This window comes from Hemicordylus capensis, chromosome 1 (genome assembly GCF_027244095.1).
Source record: "Hemicordylus capensis ecotype Gifberg chromosome 1, rHemCap1.1.pri, whole genome shotgun sequence".
NCBI lineage: Eukaryota > Metazoa > Chordata > Lepidosauria > Squamata > Cordylidae > Hemicordylus > Hemicordylus capensis.
The window spans coordinates 21,618,400-21,641,754 of record NC_069657.1 but is presented as its reverse complement, the minus strand read 5'-3'; the positions used below and the strand labels follow the sequence as shown (position 1 = coordinate 21,641,754).

Sequence of the window (23,355 nt, the reverse complement as noted above, 5' to 3'; positions counted from 1 at the left end):
TAGCCCCCCAAACCCACCAGTTCCTCCCCTTTTAAGAAGAGCCATAAAATGGCTCCTGATGTCAAAATGGAGGCTGGAAAGGACCTCTGTGGTCTTTTCTGGCCACCCTGACGCACAAATACGTGGATGTAACCCTTTTAAAACCTCCCTCCTGCATATACCGAGGTTGGGTGTCTATTACTCAATCGCGGTTACGTGAAACCGCGGATAGTGAGTCTGCTATTAACGAGGTTCTCCTGTACCGCTTTTCAACAGAAGTTCCCAGAGTGGTTTACGTAGATATAAACAGACAGACAGACAAAATGGCTCCCTGTCCTCAAAGGGCTCACAATCTAAAAAAGAAACATAAGACAGACGCCAGCAACTGGAGGGATGCTTTGCTGGGGATGGATAGGGCCAGTTGCTCTCCCCCTGCTAAATAAAGAGAATCACCACTTTAAAAAGGTGTCTCTTTGCTTAGTTAGCAGGGGTTAAAATCTATCATAAAACAGCAGTTTTAATCAGCAAAATTTTTAATATATCAAAGGGGATCTGTGTAAAATGCACATTAAATTAAATATAAGAGCCAGCACTAATAAAATCAGTCATAGGAATATAGGAAGTTGCCGTATACAAAGTCAGACCCTTGGTCCATCTAGCTCAGTATTGTCTCTACAGACTGGCAGCGGCTTCTCCGAGGTTGCAGGCAGGAGTCTCTCACAGCCCTATCTTGGAGGTGCTGCCAGGGAGGGAACTTGAAACCTTCTGCTCTTCCCAGAGCGGCTGCATCCCCTGAGAGGAATATCTTACAGTGCTTACATGTAGTCTCCCATTCAAGTGCAACCAGGGCGGACCCAGCTTAGCTAGGGGGACAAGTCATGCTTGCTACCACAAGACCAGCTCTCCTCTCTAAAAAAGATAGAGAGGAGATAATAAAAAACACCTTATAGAATCAGAAGGTTTTCAGAGTGTCTAAAAGCAGAAAGATAGGGAACTTGGTGGGCTTTTCCAGAGAGAGACTAGCTCAGTGGAAGAGCATTTGTTTTGCATGCAGAAGGTTCTGGGTTCAATTCCTGACATCTCCAGGTAGGGCTGGGAAATGTCCATCTGAAACCTTGGAGAGCTGCTGCCAGTTAGTGCAGACAATACTGAGTTAGATAGATCAATAGTCTGACTTATAAGGCAGCTTCCTATATAGAGTTGTGGTACTACCACCAAGAAGCCCCCATCAGTCAGTTCTGAATTCATGATGGGTCAGAAAGCAGAGACTGAGGCGGTTCTCATGAGCAGCCAAGCCAGGGCTGCAAAGAGTCATCTGGAGGAAGGTAGGTTGAACCCTGCCTCCCCCCCCCCCCCATGCCCGCCCAACTATGCGTGCACAGCCCCACTGTCAGGTTTTCAAATTGTGGTATTTGCTGCACTGGGTGTCCTGCTTATGTGATGGAAAGGTGGGATGTTGATATTTTAAATAAACAAGTGTAGTTAACTGGCACATTTCATTCCTGTGATGTTCCCAACCTGGGGCAAGCTAGAACTGGTCATCCAGTATGAACCCAAGTGAGTCTCAAAGCTATGAACTTCAAGAGCAGAATTAGTGTCTAATGGACATGGCAGGAACATTTTTTCCTGCAAAGAGCCCAGAGCAGTGAACATGGTTATGGTTATCCTCACAACAACCCTGTGAGGTGGGCTAGGTTGAGAGATAGGTTACTAGCCCAGAGTCACCCAGTGAGTTTTACAGTTGAATGGGATTTGAACTCGGCTCTCCCCGATCCTAGACCAACACTCTAACATAAGAACAGCCCTGCTGGATCAGGCCCGAGGCCCAACTAATCCAGCATCCTGTTTCCCACAGTAGCCCACCAGATGCTGCTGGAAGCCTACAGGCAGGAGTTGAGAGCATGCCCTCTCTCCTGCTGTTACACTCCTGCAACTGGTACCTAAAAGCATCCTGCCTTTGAGTCTGGAGGTGGCCTATAGCCCTCCGACTAGTAGCCATTGATAGACCTCTCCTCCATGAAGTTATCCAAACCCTTCTTAAAGCCATCTAGGTTGTTGGCTGTCACCACTGTACCACGCTGACTCTTATTATTTGCCCTACTGCTAAGGCCAAGGCAACCATTATCTTACATTTATTCAAACATATTTGTAAGCTGACTCTTGGTTGTTGTTGTTGTTGTGTGTTTTTTGGTGGAAAACCAGTATATTACCAATCTACTAAATATAAGTAATTGCTGACATCCACATTTACTCTATGCTAGTGCAAACATGTGCACTAGTGCAAAGATGTTGTGCTAGTTAGTTCCAAAGTACTGTTGCACCCTCTATGGTGCTTTTTGTACTGTGAAAATTCTTCCTCAGTTCATTTATGTTGCAGGGAATGATGCAAAGCTATCCGCTATCCTTGCACAAGATTGAGCAGCTTTGAGCAGCCACTCCGCTACTTGAGAGCGACACTACTACATACTGTCTCTTGCACTAGTGAAGTGTAAGTGCGGATGTTAGCCAGTACTTGGATCCTCCCATGGAGAGAAATGGCACCTTTAAACCCATTTACCACACAGGGGCACTTTTTTTCTCCCAAGGTAGAGAGGGATGAACTAGGATGGGAAACTTCTACTACCGTACGTCGTCTAAATCAGGGGTTGCCAGCAGGTATCCCTAGGGGTACTTGGAGCTCTCCTGCCTCCCCACACTGCAGCTGCACTGTTTATTCCCCACCTGAAGATCACTGGCTTGAAGCTGACACATCCTCAGTGATGTATATCTGTTGCAGAAGAGGAGGGAAGATTGGCTGACCATGTGCTGAAGCTTGGAGTACCCCTCCCCTCGGTCTGACAGGCTTCAGAAAATTAGTAAAACTTGTCCCATCAACTTCAGTAAGACTCCTTATGAGTAACTGTGTGGATGTGATCCAGTGACTGTAACAGCCTGTCTTCCTAACTGAAGATTTGCCACAGAAGGGGACACTTGTTTTAAAAGGCTGGGAACCCCGGGTCTAAATTAATAATGAGGCTCTTGTTCATACCTTTCATTACTCGGAGTGGTCCTGCTGAAATTTAAAGGACGTTAGGCAGTGCCTACTTGTCCTTTTAATTTCACAATGTTTAGTAATTTCCCTCCTCATGTCAGTCAATGAACCTTTCTGCCTGTGGGGTTTTCATCTGTACGGTGACTATTAAGGATTTGCCCTAACTATGCAACTACTTTCCCATCCTGGTAGACATTCAGTGCAGGCAAACACAGGTGGTTCTGAACTGTCCATGCTGCTGCCGCTACTAAAAATATTTATATACCGCTCTTTAACCAAAATTCTCAAAGCAGTTTACATAGAAAAATAAATACATAAATAAGACGGTCCCTAAAGGGATCGCAATCTAAAAAGTAACATAAGGCAGTTACCAGTAACAGCCATTGGAGGGATGTTGTGCTGGGGTTAGATGGGAACAGTTGCTCTCCCCCTGCTAAATAGAAGAGAACCACCACTTCAAAAGATGTCTCTTTGCTCAGTTACCATGCTGATGTGGGTATCTAAAGCAACACCTGCTGTGTTGTGTAAGAGTGCACTCTCTTGCACTTATAGTTAATATTGCACAACTGTACTTGTGCAGCACTATGTCTGTTAGAGATAATGGACTTAGCATTGTGCAACTGTGATTGTGTAGTTTTAAGTATTAGTGCACGAGTACTCTTGCACAACTCTGCAGGTGTTGCTTCAGATACATGCAGCAATGCAGGAAGTTCTGAACTGCACGTTAGCCTACTCTGAATGTCTGCCCCTATTTTTCGTCAGAGAGGATGCAAAACCTACTTATGGATGAACTCTTAACTTGATTTTGTTCCCCCCTTTGGACCTCTTTCATAAGAAAAAGACAGGTCAGAAGTCTTTGCATAAATAAGCAAATTGAATCAAGACTGCATTTACCTGAATCTAAGACTAGTCCCCCCGCCCCCAGGTTCTTTGATTTTAGAAATCAGCGGGTCATCTTAAATTCAGAGTCCTCTTTCTTTTGGCTAAATAGCGGTATGGCCTGTGTTTAGCCTCTAGTTTTTTTAAGAGGCTCATCTTAAATTCAGAGTTGTCTTGTACTCAAGTAAATACGGTATATTGTGAATTAAATTTGGTCATCTGGAATTGTTAGGAAATAAAATGATTTATCCAGAAGTAACTACTTGACACATGGATTGAGGCTAAAATTATGCTACTTGACACATGGATTGAGGCTAAAATTATGTTATCACCCAGCCATTTTTATGTTGCTTTAAATACCTTCATTAGCAAGGATGAATCTCTGCAAACAAATGTGAGAATCGGCTCAAAGCCTGTTTAGCTGACTGACTTCACTTTAACAAACATTTGTGGTACCAAGCATGGCTTGTCCCCTTAGCTAAGCAGGATCCACCCTGGTTGCATTTGAATGGGAGACTTGATGTGTGAGCACCGTAAGATATTCCCCTTAGGGGATGGAGCCGCCACTCTGGGAAGAGCAGAAGGTCTCAAGTTCCCTCCCTGGCTTCTCCGATATAGGGCTGAGAGAGACTCCTGCCTGCAACCTTGGAGAGCCGCTGCCAGTCTGTGAAGACAATACTGAGCTAGGTGGACCAATGGTCTGACTCAGTATATGGCGGCTTCCTATTATTATTTATTTATTTGATTTCTATACCGCCCTTCTAAAAATGGCTCTGGGCGGTTTACACAGAGAAATAATAAATAAATAAGATGGATCCCTGTCCCCAAAGGGCTCCCAGTCTAAAAAGAAACATAAGTTAGACACCAGCAACAGTCACTGGAGGTACTGTGCTGGGGATTGTTCCTATGTTCTACGTCATCTTCCACACTGAAATAATCCGTAAGTTCGTTATATTACTTTATATTCCTCCTCCAGATGCTTTCCAAGTTTAAGACCTAAGGAAACTGGCACAGAACTATGCCTGGAGTGAGGGAATGAGAAATAACTGACACTGCCAATTTTGTCTAATTACGTCTTATCAGCTTCTCTCACCTCTTGCTCTTTCCTTGGAAAGGAAGTTCTGCTGTTTCCAAACTGGCCTAGGATTCAAAAATCCCTGCAGATTGCCTATAAGACCTTGGGCAAGCTGATCTCTCTTGAGAATGGGAGTCTTGCCATTTTTCCTAGATGAGGCAAAAAATCCCCAGTCCTGCTCATTTGCAAGTGTTAATTGATTTAAATATATGCATCTCTTCAATTGTCTGTTGACTTGCAACAAAACTGACCTAGAAGAAACACTTTGTGAGAGGCAGGAAAAAAAAAGGCTTGCTGGGTAAGTGTAAAACAGGCCAGGTGGCAACTCAGCAGGCTCGATTTCTAAGGCTGAAAAGGCACTTAGTGGGTCTAACTACTATTAATTTCCAGTGGAAGACAGGAGAGCACGAGTGCCCGTCCCCTGTGCTGCAGAACTTTGTCCTGTTGCCACAGCAACCACTTGGCCTTCTTTGCATAGGGGCTACATCTCCGTGCCATTCAGTAGGCCTCACGCTGTTGGCATTACGCCCGTGCAAGCCGGTAAGCAAATCAAGTCGGATGTGGCCTGACATAGTTAACATGTGCTATCAGATAACATGTGACTTCCTCTTAAAAGTTTTGTCCCCTCAGTGTTGTTCAAACCTCCGTACCAAGAGTGCACAATTCAAATGCCCTGGTGGGCAGGAACCAACCATGACGTGATGTGCAGGGGGCTAGGGTCAATTTTATTTTATTTGTTACTTATTTATTAAATTTATACCCCGTCCAAACTTACGTCTCTGGGCGGCTAATATTTCCAGTGCAATATTACATTAAAGTGAATTATTAAAGATGTTAATGAAAGTATTTGTTATCTGCAGATCTTTCCCCTTTGTTCAGGGACCCACAATTTTAACTAAGAATGGTGGCCAGAAAACAGGCCCTGTCCTTGCTCATCGAGTGCATGCCAGCCTCAAACAAATGCCAAGTCCTCTCCTCTCCCTAATTCACTATTACTTTCAGGTTGCAATCCTAGGCACGCTGTGGGATCTGTTCCAAGTAATCATGCATTGGATGGTGCTGCAAGGTAGTTTCTTGAGAAGACAGAGCATGGCCCTCCTTGGAGAAGAGGGAAGTCTCAGATTTTTAACTGAAATTACTTTTAAACTGTTCAATTTGTTTTTATACAGAAGAACCTTGTTATTCGCGGAACTGCTATTCGCGGTTCCGTGGGGTGTCTAGTAGACATCCGTTTCCGGTATCTGCTGATACAATAGGGTTAAAACTCAAATGTCCATGCTTCCTAGAGGGCCGGAAGTGACCGTGGAAGTCACTTCCACCCTCCAGTTTGTCTCAAGGAGCCATTTTCTGGCTCCTTTCTTCAAAACACCGGACTTCCCCTCATGGTTTTTTGAGGCATTTCTTCCTTTGGAGAGGCATTCCTGGACACATTTTTCCCCTGTGTGCAGAATGAATTTTGTTCTGGGTGACAGTATCAAGGCAGTGTGTGCACACAAATATTCAGAGTGGGGCCTTTGTGATTCAACCTGAGCAGAATCTAAATTCAACTGAGCGAACATAAAAAATTGTGCGAGCGCAAGCACATGCACACGCCTTAGAGGGAACACTGCACGGAGCATGCCACAATAAGTTCTGGGCCAGTTTGGGGCATTTGTTTTGATTTTCCCCTGCACCTTGGAACCCAAACCCTCTCCCCATAGCTGTAATGCCTCATTAATCATGGTACTGTTACTGGCGGTAGTAGGTGAGGAATTGAACCCCCGTGAGTAACGAGGTTCTTTTGTATTATGAGATGGTTTTTGTTTTTATTTGGCCAGACTCAGCCTCTGAGCTTTATGTTGTGCAGGCCTGATCTATAACGTCTTTGTAATAAACTGCCAGTCTTAACCCAGAAGTTTGGCTCGTAAAGGAAAGACAATCTGAATCTGCTCAGATGCATGAGCGGGACATCACAAGACCATTTCTCAAACGAAGTTCAGTTACAGCCATGTGGGTCCATCTGCTGCTGTACAAACTGAGGGGACTGGAGGTGAAGAAAGGTAAAGCTGTGCCCTCAAGTCAGTGTCGACTCCTGGTAACCACAGAGCCATGTGGTTTTCTTTGGTAGAATACAGGAGGGGGTTACTATTGTCATTTTTTTTTAGTTTACATTTTATATCCCACCCTTCCTCCAAGGAGCCCAGAGCGATGTACTACATACTTAAGTTTCTCCTCACAACAACCCTGTGAAGTAGGTTAGACTGAGAGAGAAGTGACTGGCCCAGAGTCACCCAGCAAGTATCATGGCTGAATGGGGATTTGAACTCGGGTCTCCCCGGTCCTAGTCTATCACTCTAACCACTACACCACACTGTGGTTCATCTCCTGTGCAGTATGAGATTATGCCTCTCAGCACCTTCCTATATTGCTGCTGCCCAATATAGGTGTTTCCCATATTCTGGGAAACACTGGCGGGGATTTGAACCAGCAACCTCTTGCTCGCTAGGCAAGTCATTTCCCCACTGCGCCATTAAGTGGCCCCTGAAGGTGAATACTGACAGCTAATTTACCACATCTGCTTGTTTGTCTATATTAATGCAAATGTGGTATGGGTTTTTTAATTCCACCCATTCTGATCGGAAGTAAAGATTGTGGACCTTATCAGGTGGTAGGTCTTCCCCACATACACTGTTGGCAAATTGGTCAGCTGTATTACTAATGTGTGGTAGGTGACATTGATTGAGGAAGGTGTACCTCCAAGTTGTGAGGCTTGTTCTCACGACCCCAATTGAGGTGGGAGGAGTGTCCAGCCAGGCCAAAAGAACTGGGCGCGCTTCTGATCGGCAGTTGTGTGAACTTGCAGATCAAAGTAGGAGGTGGGGAGAGTGATCGCGTGGGAGGTGGGAGCTCAGTAGAACAGATTTCATCCATCCTCGGTAAATAGGGACAGAATGGTAGGAATGCTGGGGATAGAATGTCCTACCCACCTTCTGCCTTTCACATGATCGCTCTCCTCTTCTCCTATTTTGATCTGCAAGTTCACATGACTGCTGATCTATTTCTAAGTAATCATGCATCGGATGGTGCTGTAAGGCAGTTTCTTGAGAAGACAGAGGATGGCCCTCCTCGGAGAAGAGGGATCTCAGTTGACTCTTACCCTGGCTGGGTGCTTATCCTACCGTGATTAAGATCATGAAAATCAGTCCATGGAGTTTCATGGCGAGGGGATCCCGCCCATGGGTCCTCAGCTGTTGTTGGACTACAACTCCCATAATCCCCAATCACAATGCCCACCAGGGGGGATATCCCCCAATCCTCATGTGGTGCATTGTGGGATGCAGGAGGCTGCATCCTGCTTTCCCCCGCCCCCTTGCCACTCCTGGAGCACTCACATGCCAGTTGTGTGGGCATGCAGTGCTGGGAGACCTGGGAACAGTGCCAGACATGTGGGGGAAGGCAGGAAGGCTTGTGTCTTCCTCCCAGCCCTCCCCAGGTTGGGTGAGTTTTGATCGTGAGAACAACCTCTATATGTAACACAGAGCTGCTTCACATGCAATGTAGCAAATAAGTGGAAGGAAACTGAGGGCGCTTGTTCCCAGCGGGCGCTTGTTCCTCGTACTGCCACCTGTTCCATGATGTCTGAACCTGCCAATGTTGGGTAGAGAATGTTGGGTTCCCTCCTTTGCCTGACAGTCACCCGGTATTAGTAGCTAACATTTGAAATGGGGTGGAGAATGTTAGGCTGTGGTTGGTTACTGGAATTCTTCACCCAACATTGGCAGGTTCAGACATCACAGAAAAGTAACATAGGAATGGTATGGCTTGGCCTTATACCAAGTCAGACTATTGGTCGCTCTAGCTCCATATTGTCTATGCTGACTGGTTGTGGATCTCCATGTTTTTGGGTAGACGACCCGGTGATGCCAGAAATGGAACCTGGGACCTTCTGCTTGCAAGTAGATGCCTCTACCACTGAGCTACAGCCTCTTCCCTCAAAGAGAAAAGCTTGCACCAGACCGGTTACATGTAGTCACCCATACAAATGCAAACTAAGGTGAACCCTGCTTAGCAAAGGGGACAATTCATGTTTGCAACTGCAAGGTTACCTCTCTGCCTCAAGAGGCAGCAGTACCAGGAGTGTGCACCTGCCAGGAACAGACAGCCCCCTCCTACTTACTTGCCATATTACATGTGAAGCAGCCCATAGAATGAAGTGGAAGACTAAAGTGGTAGAAGTCTGGACTGGTGTGTGTGTGTGTGTGTGTGTGTGTGTGTGTGTGTGTGTGTGTGTGAGAGAGAGAGAGAGAGAGAGAGAGAGAGAGAGAGAGAGAGTTTTGAATATTCTTCCACCTAAAAATCGCCTTGCCTGTAGTAGAATTAGCATATGAGAGAGGGGACTATGCTAAATCTTTCTCCTTGATGTGCTAATTAATGATGTAGAGGGGGTTTTATACTGTGGTAGTTAGCATTCAAGGATATGACTTCAGTACTGCAGTGGCATAGTCTGGTGCAGTCCAGAATTCTAGGCCGGAAAAGATGATGGTGCCAGAACCTTTTATCTTGATACAAAGAAGACTATTAGAAGTACACAGATTTACTCACTTGCAAAAAGGCATCCACACAATCCCAGTACATTTTGGGTTATACAGCCATTGTTTGGGAGAGTATCACTGATCAGATTAAACTACAAGTTACTCTATTGAGAACTGATCTGCCTACTTTCACTTTCCCTACAACTGAATGAAATTTGGTCCATATCAGTTAGGCAGTTAACAAGTTAGCCCACTTGCACCGCAAACATTCATGCCTCTGCCATCTTGAATTGGGGTGGATGACATCACAAACTATGTGTTTGAGGTGTCCTTATGTTCCCTACAGCTGTACCAAACTTGGTCCAAATCGGTTCCGAATCGCAACTCAAATGTTCACATGTCTGCCATCTTGAATCAGGGTAGATGACATCATTGCAAACTATACCCTCTGGCCATACCTATGTGTCCCTACAGCTGTAGCAAATTTGATTCAGATCGGTTAGGCAGTTTAAAAGTTAGCCCAATTGTGTCTCAAATGTTCATGTGTTCGCCATCTTGGGTCAGGGTTAATGACACCATCACAAACCATGCCGTTGAGGTGTCCCTGTGTGTTCCTACACCTGTACCAAATTTGGTTCAAATCGGTCAGGCGGTTCACAAGTTAGCCCAATTGTGCCTCAAACGTTCACATATCCACCATTTTGAATCAGGGTGGATGACATTACAAACTACGCCCTTGAACCATCCCTATGTGTCCCTATACCTGTACTAAATATGGTTCAGTTTGGTTAGGTGGTCCACAGGTTAGCCCTCTTGTGCCTCAAATCTGCCATCCTGGATTGAGCTGGATGACAACATGACAATACAACACGATTGAAGTGTCCCTATGTGTGTACCTACAGCTGTAGCATTTTTTTTTCCAAATCGGTTGGGTGGCCCACAAGTTAGCCCACTTGGCCCTCAAACATTTATGTGTCTGCCATCTTGAATTGGAGTGGATGACATCAACACAAACTATGCTGCTGAGGTTTCTCTGTGTCCCTGCAGCTGTACCCAGTTTGGTTCATATTGGTCCAGACATTGCAAAGTTGATGGGACACACACAAAGAATGCCAGGTGATCTCAAGCCTACTGGAACGTAGGCTAAAAACATATTCAGCTGGGCATCATTGCTTGAGCAATGAGTCATTTAGACAGTTCACAGCTAAATAAATCTTCTGTGTCTAACCCACTGAGCCTGTTCATACTACCAAGAATGGGTGGTTAGGAGGCAGCAAACCCAGCTAGTACAGCCCGTGAGAACCCACGGGAAGCCCTCCAACTCAGCCCACTCAAATGTGGGTAGCCTGCATCCTGTACTAGCGTTTTTACTGAGGTAGAATGAAAAGCCATCGTACCTCAGTGTTTGCCCATGTGTCAGCTCTTCCTTTTCTCTGCAGCTTCCAGCAGCCTGGCAGCCATGCTTGTCAGAGGATGCTACAGCTAAGGATGTGCATGAACCTGTTCAGACGCCCTTTTAGGGGCCTCTGAACAGGTTGGAACACGGGGCTGGTTCGAAGTTCGACGGGGGGTGGTGGTTTCCACTTTAATGGTGGGGGAGGGTGCACTTGCCCCTCCTGCCGCTTTCCCCCTGCCTCTGCTCGTTACTGTTAAAAGCCTTTGGGGTGGCAGTGCACCTCCCTGCTGCCCTGTTGCCCTCCTTTGCTGGAAGTACCAGGTGCATGTGTGCCCATTGCGTGTGCTCCTGTCTGCATGCACACGACAGGTGCACGTGTGCCCGGTACTTCTGGCCAAGGAGGGCAACGGGGTGGCAGGGAGGTACGCTGCCGCCGCCACCCCAAAGGCTTTCAACAGTAACAAGCGCTGGCGGGGGGAAAGCGGCGGGAGGGGTAAGTGCACTCTCCCCTGACCTTAAAGAGGCACCCCCGCCGCCTTCGAACTGCCCAGCCGCAGTTCTGTGCCCATCCCAAGCTGCAGCTAGAGGGGCCAAGCAGAGGAGAGCTACTGGTGCAATGAGGGCTGCCTGTCTACTTGGGAGCACAATGCATTCTGGGATACCTTGGAGGACCCAGCTCCCTTTCCTCATAGTGGCGACCACGGCGGCACTGATAGTCTGGGTGGTGAGTTCACAGACCCAAATGGAGGCTCTGCGCATCTGTCGGGATCAAGTTTGTGGCTTTTCCCTCCCCTAATCCACCCCTAGATGATCAAGTGACATTATGGGTAACATTACGTGGACTGAAAGGAAATGTGTTTCTAGGGACGTGCTATCGCCCTCTGGATCACAACACTGAGAGGGACCTGGAGTTGGAGAAGCAAATAAGAGAGGCATCAAAGAGAGACAGGGCAGTAATAATGGGTGGCATCAACTACCCACACATTGACTGGGTAAATTCACATTCAGGTAATGAAAGAGGTACCACATTTCTAGACATGCTAAATGACTATGCCTTAGAACAGTTAGTCACAGAACCAACCAGAGGGATGGCGACATTGGACTTAATCCTGAGTGGTGCCCAGGACCTGATGCAAGATGTCAGTTGCAGACCCATTGGGTAGCAGTGACCATAGTGTGATCCAATTCAGCATATATGCAAGTGGAGAATTGTCAAGGAAGTCCAACACAGATGCATTGGACGTCAGAAGAGGAAACCTCTCAAAAATGAGGGGACTGGTAAAAAGGAAGTTGAAAGGGAAAGTCAGGAGTGTCAAGTCACTCCAGAAAGCATGGAACTTATTTAAAGCCACAATACTAGAAGCTCAGTTGGAATGTATACCAAGGAGAGTTAGGGAAGCTATAAAAGGGAAGAAGACTTCCTTCAGACGTCTTAACCTAAACTTAAATTGTACAAAAATTAAAAGAGGACTTTTTAAAAAAGGGGACAGGGCCTTAGCTCAGTGGCAGAGCTTCCACTTGACATGCAAACGGTCCCAGCTTCAATCCCTGGCAGCATCTCTAGGTAGGGCTGGGAAAGACTCCAGCAGCCTGAAACCTTGGATTGTTGCTTGCTGCCAGTCTGTGTAGACAGTACTGGGCTAGACAGACCAGTGCCTTGACTCCGCATAAGGCCGTTTCCTGTGTTTATACGGACTTGACTGAAGTGACCCCAGGCAAAGCTCGGGCACCTGCCACTCCAAGTTCATTTTCAGTGACCTCCATACCATAAAATGTCACTGAAAATGTTGAAAGTCTGATTAATTATGGGAAATCCTGCACTAAAAAAGTTTTTTCAAATCCAAAATGACTTTTCGATGAGGAGGGCAGCATATTCGGGTGAAAATGCTGCTGCTTCAAATGGTCCTTCGACAGCCTGAAACTCTACAGCTTCACCAATTGAAATAAACGTATGTATTTCTGTCAATGAAATCACATCATGGATCTGTACAGCCAGCACAGTAAGGCTTGGGATAGGGTGGGATATCCCACCTTGGGATGAGTTTTATGAAAGGAGGTATATAAATTGAACAATAAATAAGATTAAATAAGGCAGGGGTTCTCAAACTTGGGTCCACAGCTGTTGTTTGACTACAACTCCCATAATCCCCAGCGCAATGTCCAAATCTTGAAAACGGATTCTGAAAAGTTGCCTATTAGGTGGGGTCAGGGGTAGCAAGGAGAAGGTTTCCATAATGGGGGGGGGGGGGCGAGAAACCAAGATTTTTTAAAAATTGGATTTTTACATTTTAAATTGGATTTAACTAAAAACATTTTAAAAATAAATAAAATACTGAATTTCTAATATTTGTGTAAAACATAGTAAAATTAAATCTCACCACAAACATGCTACAACACTTATAGTTTCCTAAAAATGAATTACTAATGCTTTGTCCCGCACATTGAGTTACCCACCAATCAAACTAGGGCATTCATTTCAGTTCCATCTTATGAAAAATCACTCTAGCATAGCAACTCTTGTTTTTGGAAAATTTTGGGGCTTTCAGTTTCTGTTTCTAAGCCTATTTTTCATGTATGAAGATCCAAGCTGGATAATAGGGTGGTTCCTTTGTGCTGTGATTGGGCCAAGACAGAGGAGCTTAGAAACGGACACGGTACAGGAAAGGAGGTGAAGTAGAAAAACAGTGGGGGGAGGGAGAAAGGAAGGCATTATCCAGTATACATCTTCCTATATTGCCCCACATTCTGCCCCACATACTGAAAAACTGGCACCACTTCTGAGTGCAGGAGACACCCCCCATCTGGGAATATTTTGAGGAAATGAAGAATATGTTTACCATCTTCCCTTGGTAAAAAGGAAAATGTGTTAAATGTCAGCAGTCCAACAAGGAGATACAGAGCAGCTTGACACAGGTACTGAGAAAAGTATCCATTATATAAAAAAACCAGGTATTATGCACCATTTCCTAAATTGGTAGAAATCAAATTATCTTAAAAAATTGCATCAAGTATGCCTTCCTAGATGTTGTAAATACTCTGCTGAGTTCTAAATTTACATGTTTTAGAGATCAGATGTGCACCATTGTTTAAGAAATATGTGAAGATGCATCAACGGGGAACTTGATTTAAATTAATGATTTAAATCAAGGTTCCCTCCAGCCTTGGCAATTTAAACCATGATTTAAACCAATCCACCCTGATAATGGGCATTCTCAATAGCTGTTCCTGAGTTATGAAATGCACTCCCCACTGAGATGAGGGGTCTGACTTCTCTGTCGATCTTGGAATTTGGAGGTGTTTAATTTAATTTATGTTTTAACTGTACTGTTGACGTTTTAATTGTTCTTAATTTTACTTGCTGTGTTTCATTTTTGTTCACCGCATAGAGACCAGTTGTTTGAAGCATTACATAAAACAAACAAACAAGTGCATGCGCAGTGGTAGAGCATCTGCCTGCATGCAGAAGGTCTGAGGTTCAATCCTTGGTATTTCCAGGCAGAGTTGAGAGAGAATCATGCCTGAACCCTTGGAGAGCTGCTGCCCGTCAGTGTAGACAATACTGAGCTCGAGGGATCCATGGTTTGGACTTGGTATAAGTCAGCTTCCTGTGTTACACATGTAACCCATGCTGTGGTCACCACTTTTATCAGCAGCAGTACTTATCAAGGGGAGTGGGGGAGAGAGACCACCATGCCTAAAGCCACCAAGACAGGGTGTAGCAGTCCCTTTCCCCTTCTCTCCCACAACTAGTTGCTGGAGCATGCTCAGTAAGTAGCATTTCTGAAGTCAGCTGTTTGCTCTCAGAAAGTTCCAAGAGTATGATCTAGCACCAGAGAGAAAAGAGCTGCCCCAAAGAGAGCTCAAAAAGGCCTAAAAACATCATTGCATATAGACCTCCTTTTAACTATTTGCAGGACTCTGGCATCCAGGAATTACAATTCCACCTCACTACAGCCTGAACGACCAGCTCTCCTTTCTCTAAAGCTGGAAGACCAGCTTGGTAGGTATGTTGTAGCATATTCCTGCACTGAGCAGGGGGATTGGAATAGAAGAGCTCCAAGGTCCCTTCCAACTCTATAATTCTGCTATTCTACCCAATCTGTGAGTCTTATTCTGACCACCAGACTTGGATTCATAGGGCTATACAGCATTCAAGATACAAGGGCGGCCTTTCCATGAGGTGAGGCAAGGCAGTCAACCTCATGCTGCAAATTACTGCGGCACCTGCAAGGTGGCAATTTGCCCTTTGGCCCCCTGCTTTAAAAAAAGGGACGGGGGAGAGTATGCACAAGGGGGAGAAGGCATTTGGCACCCGACCTCAGGCACAAGGCGGCCTTGAGCCACCACTGTCAAGATATGTGTTCTTTTATAGTTCTGTGCAATCCTGCGGGTGCGGAAGAGAATTGTAACTCATTATACAGTTAGGTGGAAATAAGTTGCTGTAGGATGATAGCAATCAGATTGTACACACACATATTGCAAATTTCGTACATTGATTCCATGCCCCAAGTTTCATATAAAAGGTTGAATTTTTAAATTTAACACATTGTAAGAATATTTGTTATATTACCTCCTTAGTAATATAGTAATATAAACTCGGAGTGGTGGTAGCACAACCATGGATTGAAGTGCCATTATCAATCCAGACTGAACCGACCTACCTTCTTGGTAAACCGCTGCTAACTTGGTTTCCCCTGCTAACTTGCAAAGAGGCACCTTTTAATGTGGTGATTCTCTTTATTTAGCAGAGGGAGATTAACTGGCCCTATCCACCCCCAGCACAGAGCCTCCAGTGACTGTTGCTGGTGTCTATCTCATGTTTCTTTTTAGACGGTGAGGCCTTTGGGGACAGGGATCCATCTTATTTATGTATTATTTCTCTGTGTAAGCCGCCCTGAGCCATTTTTGGAAGGACAGTATAGAAATCAAATAAATCAAATAATAATAATTGATAATAAAATCCAGCCATCTCAGGTCATTTATTTATTTATTTTTGCATTTTTATACCGCCTTTCGTTTAAAAGATAGCCCCAAGGCAGGAAGGACTCAATGTCTGGATAAAACAAGCCAGTCAATAACACCTGTATGACTGTGTAAATAATTAATAATAATAAATAGTAAGGTCTTTCACTTAAGAACATAAGAACAGCCCTGCTGGATCAGGCAAAAGGCCTGTCTAGTCCAGCGTCCTGTTTCACACAGTGGCCCACCAGATGACTCTGGGGAGCCCATAGGCAAGAGGTATGTGCATGCCCTCTCTCCAGCTGTTGCTCCTCTGCAACTGGGATTGAGAGGCATCGTGCCTATGAGGCTGGAGATGGCCTACAGCCACCAGACTAGTAGCCACTGATAGACCTGTCCTCCATGAATCTGTCTAAGCCCCTTTTAAAGCCATCCAAGCTAGTGGCCATCACCACATTGCATGGCAAAGAATTCCATAGATTAATTATGCACTGTGTGAAAAAGTACTTCCTCTTGTTGGTCCTAAGTTTCCCAACCTTCAGTTTCATGGGATGATCCCTGTTTCCAATGATGTGTGTGTGTGTGTGTGTGTGTGTGTGTGTGTGTGTGTGTGTGTGTGTGTGTGAAATCTCTCTCTGTCCAGGCTCTCCACTCCATGCATAATATTATACACCTCGATCATGTCTCCCCTTAGTTGCCTCTTTTCCAAGGTAAATAGCCTTAGATGCTGTAGCCTAGCCTCATAAGGAAGGTGCTCCAGGCCCCTGATCATCTTGGTTGCTCTCTTCTGCACTTTTTCCATTTCTACAATGTCCTTCTTAAGAAACGGTGACCAAAGCTGTAGGCAGTACTCCAGATGTGGCCACACCATAGATTTGTATAAGGGCATTATAATATTAGCAGTTTTATTTTCAGTCCCCTTCCTAATGACTCCTAGCATGGAATTAGCCTTTTTCACATCTGCCATGCACCGAGTAAACACTTTCAATGAGCTGTTCACCATGACCCCAAGACCTCTCTCCTGATCAGTCACTGACAGCTCAGACCCAATCAGTGTATATGTGAAGTTGGGCGGGGGTGGGGGGTTGCCCCAATGTGCATCACTTTACACTTGCTTACATGGAACCGCATTTGCCACTTTGTCGCCCACTCCCCCAGTTTGGAGGGATCTTTTTGGAGTTCCTCACCATCTTTTGTGGATTTCACTACCCTAAATAGTTTAGTGTCATCTGCAAATTTGGCCACCTCGCTGCTTACCCAACTTCTAGATCATTTATGAACAAGTTAAAGAGCACTGGTCCCAGTACTGATCCCTGGGGTACCCCACTTCCTACTTCCCTCCATTGTGAAAGCTGTCCATTTATTCCTATCCTCTGTTTCCTGTCCTTCAACCAGATGCCAGATCCACACACGAACCTGTCCCATTATCCCATGACTGCTAAGTTTACTCAAGTGCCTTTTTGGGGGAACTTTGTCAAAAGCTTTTTGGAAGTCCAAGTATACTATGTCAACTGGATCACCTTTATCCACATGCCTGTTGACACTCTCAAAGAACTCCAAAAGGTTAGTGAGGCATGACCTGCCCTTGCAGAAGCCAGGCTGGTTCAGCAAGGCCTTTTCTTCTATATGTGTAACAATTTTGTCCTTAAGTTTGCTTTCCTTCAATTTAACCAGCACCTGTTAAGCTGACTGGCCTGTAATTTCTCGGATCCCACCTCGATCCCTTTTTGAAAATCTGAGTCATTGGCTACTTTCCAGTCCTCTGATAAAGAGCCTGATTGTAGGGACAAGTTACATATTTTTGCTAGGAGATCAGCAATTTGATATTTGAGTTCCTTTATAACTCTTGGGTGATGCCATCTGGCCTTGGCAATTAGTTAATTTTTAGTTTTTCGGGACAGTTTAGAACATCTTCTCTCATCACTTCAAAGTGGCGCAGTTCTTCAGCCGCTAAATCTGAAAAGCTCAATTCTGGAAAGGGTATATGGTCAGGGTATATGCTGCCACTGTGAAGACAGATGCAAAGAATTCATTCAGCTTCTCTGCAATCTCCTTGTCCTCCTTAATAATCTCTTCCACACCCTTTAAAGTTTAGGTTTAAAGGATCTAAGGAGAGGAGAGCAGATCTTGTGGTAGCCAGCATGACTTGCCCCCTTAGCTAAGCAGGGTCTACCCTGGTTGCATATGAAAGCGAGACTAGAAATGTGAGCACTGCAAGATATTCCCCTCAGGGGATGAAGCTGCTCAGGAAGAGCAGAAGGTTCCAAGTTCCCTCCCTGGCTTCTCCAAGATAGGGCTGAGAGAGATTCCTGCCTGCAACCTTGGAGAAGCCACTGCCAGTCTGTGTAGACAATACTGAGCTAGATGGACCAATGGTCTGACTCAGTATATGGCCGCTTCCTATGTTCCTATGATCAGACATGGTAATATCTGGGCAGCATTTGCATATAGTATAAGCAACTGTAGATACTGAAGGCATATATTGGCCAGTTTAGTACTTTCAAGTCCAATAATGGGACTCAGAAGTACTTTGCTTTGACTAGATTATGCCTTGTATTTTACTGTTTAGAAGTTTGTATCCCCACAGATTTATTCTGCTCTTTTTGCACCACAAATTATTTGCTGGTGTAACTGCTCTGTGTGTGGGATGATCAAACAGGAACATTCTTTTCTGAAGCTTTCCTGGAAAAGGGGTATGGGGGGCGGGGGGAAGGAAACATTTTGGAATCTATCTCATATTTCTTTTCTTTCTCTATTTTTTTTTGTCAATCTCTTGATGATTGTCTAGTCTTTGCTTGTGTTCCAAAAGACTTGCCCACACATCCTTCTGTTAGGGGGAAGCCATGTGTAGACATTTGGTAGTCAGTCTTCATATTCAGTAAGGAACAGCAAGCAGGCTTCTTGGTTGACGGATTGGGAACGTTCAAATCTAAAACCCTGTCAAGAAAGGAAGGGAGGTGAGGGAACCAGGATCTTGCCTGTCGTCGGCTCCCATAGCTCCTCAAAAATGCAGCACAGTCCAAACACAATGAAGATATAGGATGTGGCAGGTTGATGCAGACCTTATAATGACATTGGATGAGAAAAGTATGGTAATGGGAGACTACCAAATAATAAATACATAGAGAAGAGAATTGGGTTTATTAGGGCCTAGGTAGGTGCTGAAAGCTTGTGGCTAGATGGTTCACAGCTCTTTTCTGAAACTCATTTTTTGTATATAACGCTGATCCAAAAGATAATATCCAATACAAATAGTGCCCTGTATTGCAAGCATTGCAAATGCTATAATTTAACAAATACTGAATAATTAGGCACTGCCAATTATAAATAAATCTCTCTATGAAATATTTAAAATGAATCACTGTCAACAAACTACAGAAGATGATACATATTGTCAATGTCGTCCTCTGGTGTGTCATTCCAAAATGTGATGAGCACAGATATAGGCCATTTCTGAATAGAAAGAGGATTTTAAGCAGAGGTTTTAAGAGGCTGGAGGGCCATCTGTCAGGGATGGTGCAGTTTCTTGCTCTGAGCAGGAGGTTGGGTTGAGGAGGAGTCTGTGCTCCTTTACAGCTTGCACAACAAGCTGTTTTAGATATTATCTCAGTGTCTCAAATTCTGTGAAACTGTTTTGAGGGGCTAGATCAGGGCTGGGCAAACTTGGCCCTCCAGCTGTTGTTGAACTACAACTCCCATCTTCCCTAGCCACATGGCTGGGGATGATGGGAGTTGTAGTTCAACAACAGCTAGAGGCAGAGGCGTATCTAGGGAAAATAGTGCCTAGGGCAAGCACTGAAATTGCGCCCCTTGTCCAAACATCCAACACCCATCTTTCAGATAACTTTACCATAATATCAGCTGAAAAATACAAGTCAAGCTCGTTAATCTTTTAATTTTTCAAAAACAATTTAGAAAACTACAAATTTCAGTATGCTGGGGCTCATGAAATACCCAAATACTATGTGGAGGTGTACTTGGAAAACTAATGTCTAATTCTCTACTATGCATTGTAGCATCACTATTACATAAGTTTTTAAAAGAAATGGAGAATTTGACTTTTCTCTATTTACTCTGAAAATAATTAAAAGATATGCAGAGTAAACTGTGTCACTGCTTGGAATATATTCTAGTATTTCAGAAAGACGTTAAAATGAGAGAAAGAGAGCAAGAAACTCCCAGTGGCCTTAATACTAAGGATTTCACACTGATTGAAAGACAAACTCACCATTAATAGCCATATTATTAAGACATCACATTTAACTCACTTATCATAAGAAGCAAAGTAAGAGCAAATGAATACAATCCTAGCTCATAAGCTTCAGCTCAGTATTCACAAGCCCTGATTATCTGTACATAGTGCCAAACTGAATATGTGTACAGTGGCTTATATTATATTAATTTAAAAAAACAAAAACAAAAAATACCTGTAGCCCCTAAAGGCTGTGGGGTGGGTCTGCAAAGGTTCCCGCTCCCCTCGCTGGCCTCTAGGGCTTTGCAGGGACCATTTGAGCATGTGTGGTGGCGTATATATATATATATATATATATATATATATATATATATACACACACACACACATATATATATATACTGCTGAAAACAAAATGGCTGCCACACATGCTCAAATGGCCTCTGCGAGGCCTGGCATGGGGGCCTCACAGAGGCCATTTGAGCATGCACAGTGGCCATTTTGTTTTCAGTGGCCATTTTTTTTTAAAAAAAATAATTTTTAAAAATGGCGCCCCCCTTCAAGTGGCGCCCAGGGCATGTGCCCTGCCTGCCCTACCCCTAGATACGCCCCTGGCTGGAGGGCCAAGTTTGCCCACCCTTGAGCTAGATTCTTCCAATAATATCTGTAGCAGCATTTTACACAGCTTCAGGGGCAGTTAATATGTTGGGTGGGTTCAGACAACATGGGAAACGGATGAACCGCTGGTTCCTGTAGTTTGGCTAGCCTGATGCTTGCATTGGTCGTGTCTTGTCTGAAACCACCAGTGTTGGCTTATTCCACCCTTCTTGCAGTTCTGAACCCAACATCTGTAACTTTGGAATTTGTTACAGATGACAGATTCAGAACCACAAGTAGGGCGGAATATGCCAGCATTGGCGGGTTTAAACAACATGGCTGGAGGCCCACTGGAGGTCAGGCTTGCTGCTGAGCTCCAGGAACCAATGCATTGTATTGTCCAGTGATAAAGTGTTTAGAGATCCTGACGATGTTTCTGAGGGTTGAAAGCTGGCTGGGCATAATCTGAATGGGGGCCGAGTCCCTGAATGGTTTTGAATCTTTAAAAAGAAGTGAAGGAAGTGACTGAATGATCTTCAGCAAGTACTCTCAAGTAACTACTGCTCGTTCCACTCTTTAAATATATATATTTATTGTTTGTTTTATTTTTACATGTATATCCCGCTCTTTCTCTAAGGAGTCCAGAGCAGTGTACATGGTAATTATTTTTATCCTCACAACAACCCTGTGAAGTAGGTTGTGCTGAGAGTTAAGTCACTAGCCCTGGCCCAGAGTCACCTAGTGAGTTTCGTGGCTGAATGGGGATTTGAACTCGGGTTTTTAAACTCATATATAAATTTAAGCAGATTTAACAAAAACTTTGCACCGTTAACTGACAGCCAAGGTATCAGTTTTAGGTTTGGTCCATGGCATCTCCAGGTACAACTTGGAGAAACCACTCTCTGAAACCCTGTAGGGTTAGTCAGGTAGTGGGGCAAGTCTTACAATCAGTGAGACCCGCCGGAGGGGGTTCTGTGGGCTTAGCCCGCTCTCCCTGCAGATGATCAAAGCAGCAGCCCGGGAGGCTGGATCGGCGGTCACAGCTCTGTCACAGAGCTGGCGGGCTGCGGGGATCGGGGGCCACGTGGCCCCCAGAAGTTCCAGGATACCCTGAGTGAGTGTGTGGGACCTGCTGGAGAGACCCCCAAGCCCAGGAGGCTGCTTGGGGGTCCCTTCATGTGTTGCTGTGGCGCGGAGTCGTGCCGTGGCAATACACGAGCAGGAAGCCCGGGTTAGCGGAGCACTCGCTTCACTAACCTGGGCTAAGGGGAGGGCTACTTTGGCAGGGTAGCCTCCAGCGTACCACCGGGTTCGCCTGCGAGCCTTCTGGTTCTTCTGATGACTGGAAAGTGGGCTAAGCTCCCTTGGCCCGCTTTCCAATGATGGTGAGAATACCCTTAGTGTGTAATGCTGGGATAGATTGGCCAGTGGTATAACTTGGTGGCCAGCTTCATGGGATTGTAGGGAAGTTATATAGGGAACTGGGAGCACATGCTCTCGGTGGGCATGACATTTGCACCACATGGATTCGGAGGAGGGGAGCTGGTCTTGTGGTTGTGCCGTCGAGTCGGTGTTGACTCCTGGCGCCCACAGAGCCCTGTGGTTGTCTTTGGTAGAATACAGGAGGGGTTTACCATTGCCATCTTCCGCGCAGTATGAGTTGATGCCTTTCAGCATCTTCCTATATTGCTGCTGCCTGATATAGGTGCTTCCCATAGTCTGGGAAACAGTGGGGATGCGAACCAGCATCCTCTTGCTCCCTAGGCAAGTTACTTCCCCCTAGCGCCATTAGGTGGCTTGTGGTAGCTAGCATGAATTGATCCCTTTGCTAAGCAGGTCTGCCTTGGCTTGCATTTGGATAGGAGTCTACATGTGAGTGCCCTTTAGGGGATGGGGCCATAGCTCAGTGTAAGAGCGCTTGCATTCAGAAGGTCCCAGTTTCACTGCCTGGCATCTTGAGGTAGGGCTGGGAGAGAGACTCCGGCCTGAAACCTTGGAGAGCCGTTGCCAATCAGTGTAGACAATACTGAGCTAGGGTGCTTTCCAGATTAAAGCCTACAACCGTATCACTACGGATCTGCTAAGTGTGCTTCCATACGTTCTGTGTTGTGACACCGCAGTCCCTACGCTGATGGCAAGGTGCCATTTACACTTCCCATGCCTTCTAAAAAAAATTATCTTTGCAATTTAGTTGCGAGTATGTCGCAAAAAAGGAGCTGTATTTTCCCGTTGTAGGAGTTTGAGATTCTGGGGATCGTTCTCAATAGGATCCTGCCAAGCCGAAGCATTTTACCCCTATCGTTGGGTTTAATCTGGAAAGCGCCTAGATGGATCAATGGTCTGACTCAGTAAATAGCAGCTTCTTTGCTCCCAGTGTTCCTAACCTGCCTAAGTTCAGTTCTCGCACCGGAGTCCTGAGATCCACTCAACATTCTCCCAAGATTCTCCACCTAGCATCAAACGCAGGTTACAAGTGGGCAGAGAATCTTGGGAGAATGTCAAGTGAATCATAGAACTCTTAACCGCCCAGAGACGTAAGTTTTGGGTGGTGTTTTTATAACAATAACAACAGACTTGGGCATGTTCAGACATCACACATGCTGGGAGCATGCACTCCCAGTTCCTGACATTTTTCCTGACATGTTTTAGAGGTTATTGATTTTTACCCTCAATAGGTAAATCAGCAGAGCACTAAGGAATGAGCACACACTCCAGTTACAGAGTAGGTAGCAG

At 45.2% G+C, this 23,355-nt stretch overlaps 1 long non-coding RNA gene across 6 annotated transcripts in view; it reads left to right on the top strand.

Moving 5' to 3' along the window:
• Positions 1-23,355, top strand: part of LOC128332970 (uncharacterized) — an 89,964-nt gene that overhangs the window by 9,133 nt on the left and 57,476 nt on the right. The window contains exons 1-2 of one of the 6 annotated variants that reach the window (XR_008310798.1): positions 5,490-5,504; positions 5,967-6,030. The exons of 4 other annotated variants lie outside the window; for them this stretch is intronic. This is a non-coding gene — a long non-coding RNA (uncharacterized LOC128332970). Of the gene's footprint in view, positions 1-5,483; positions 5,505-5,966; positions 6,031-23,355 lie in introns of those variants that run through there. One more of the 6 variants, XR_008310801.1, reaches the window with a different exon arrangement.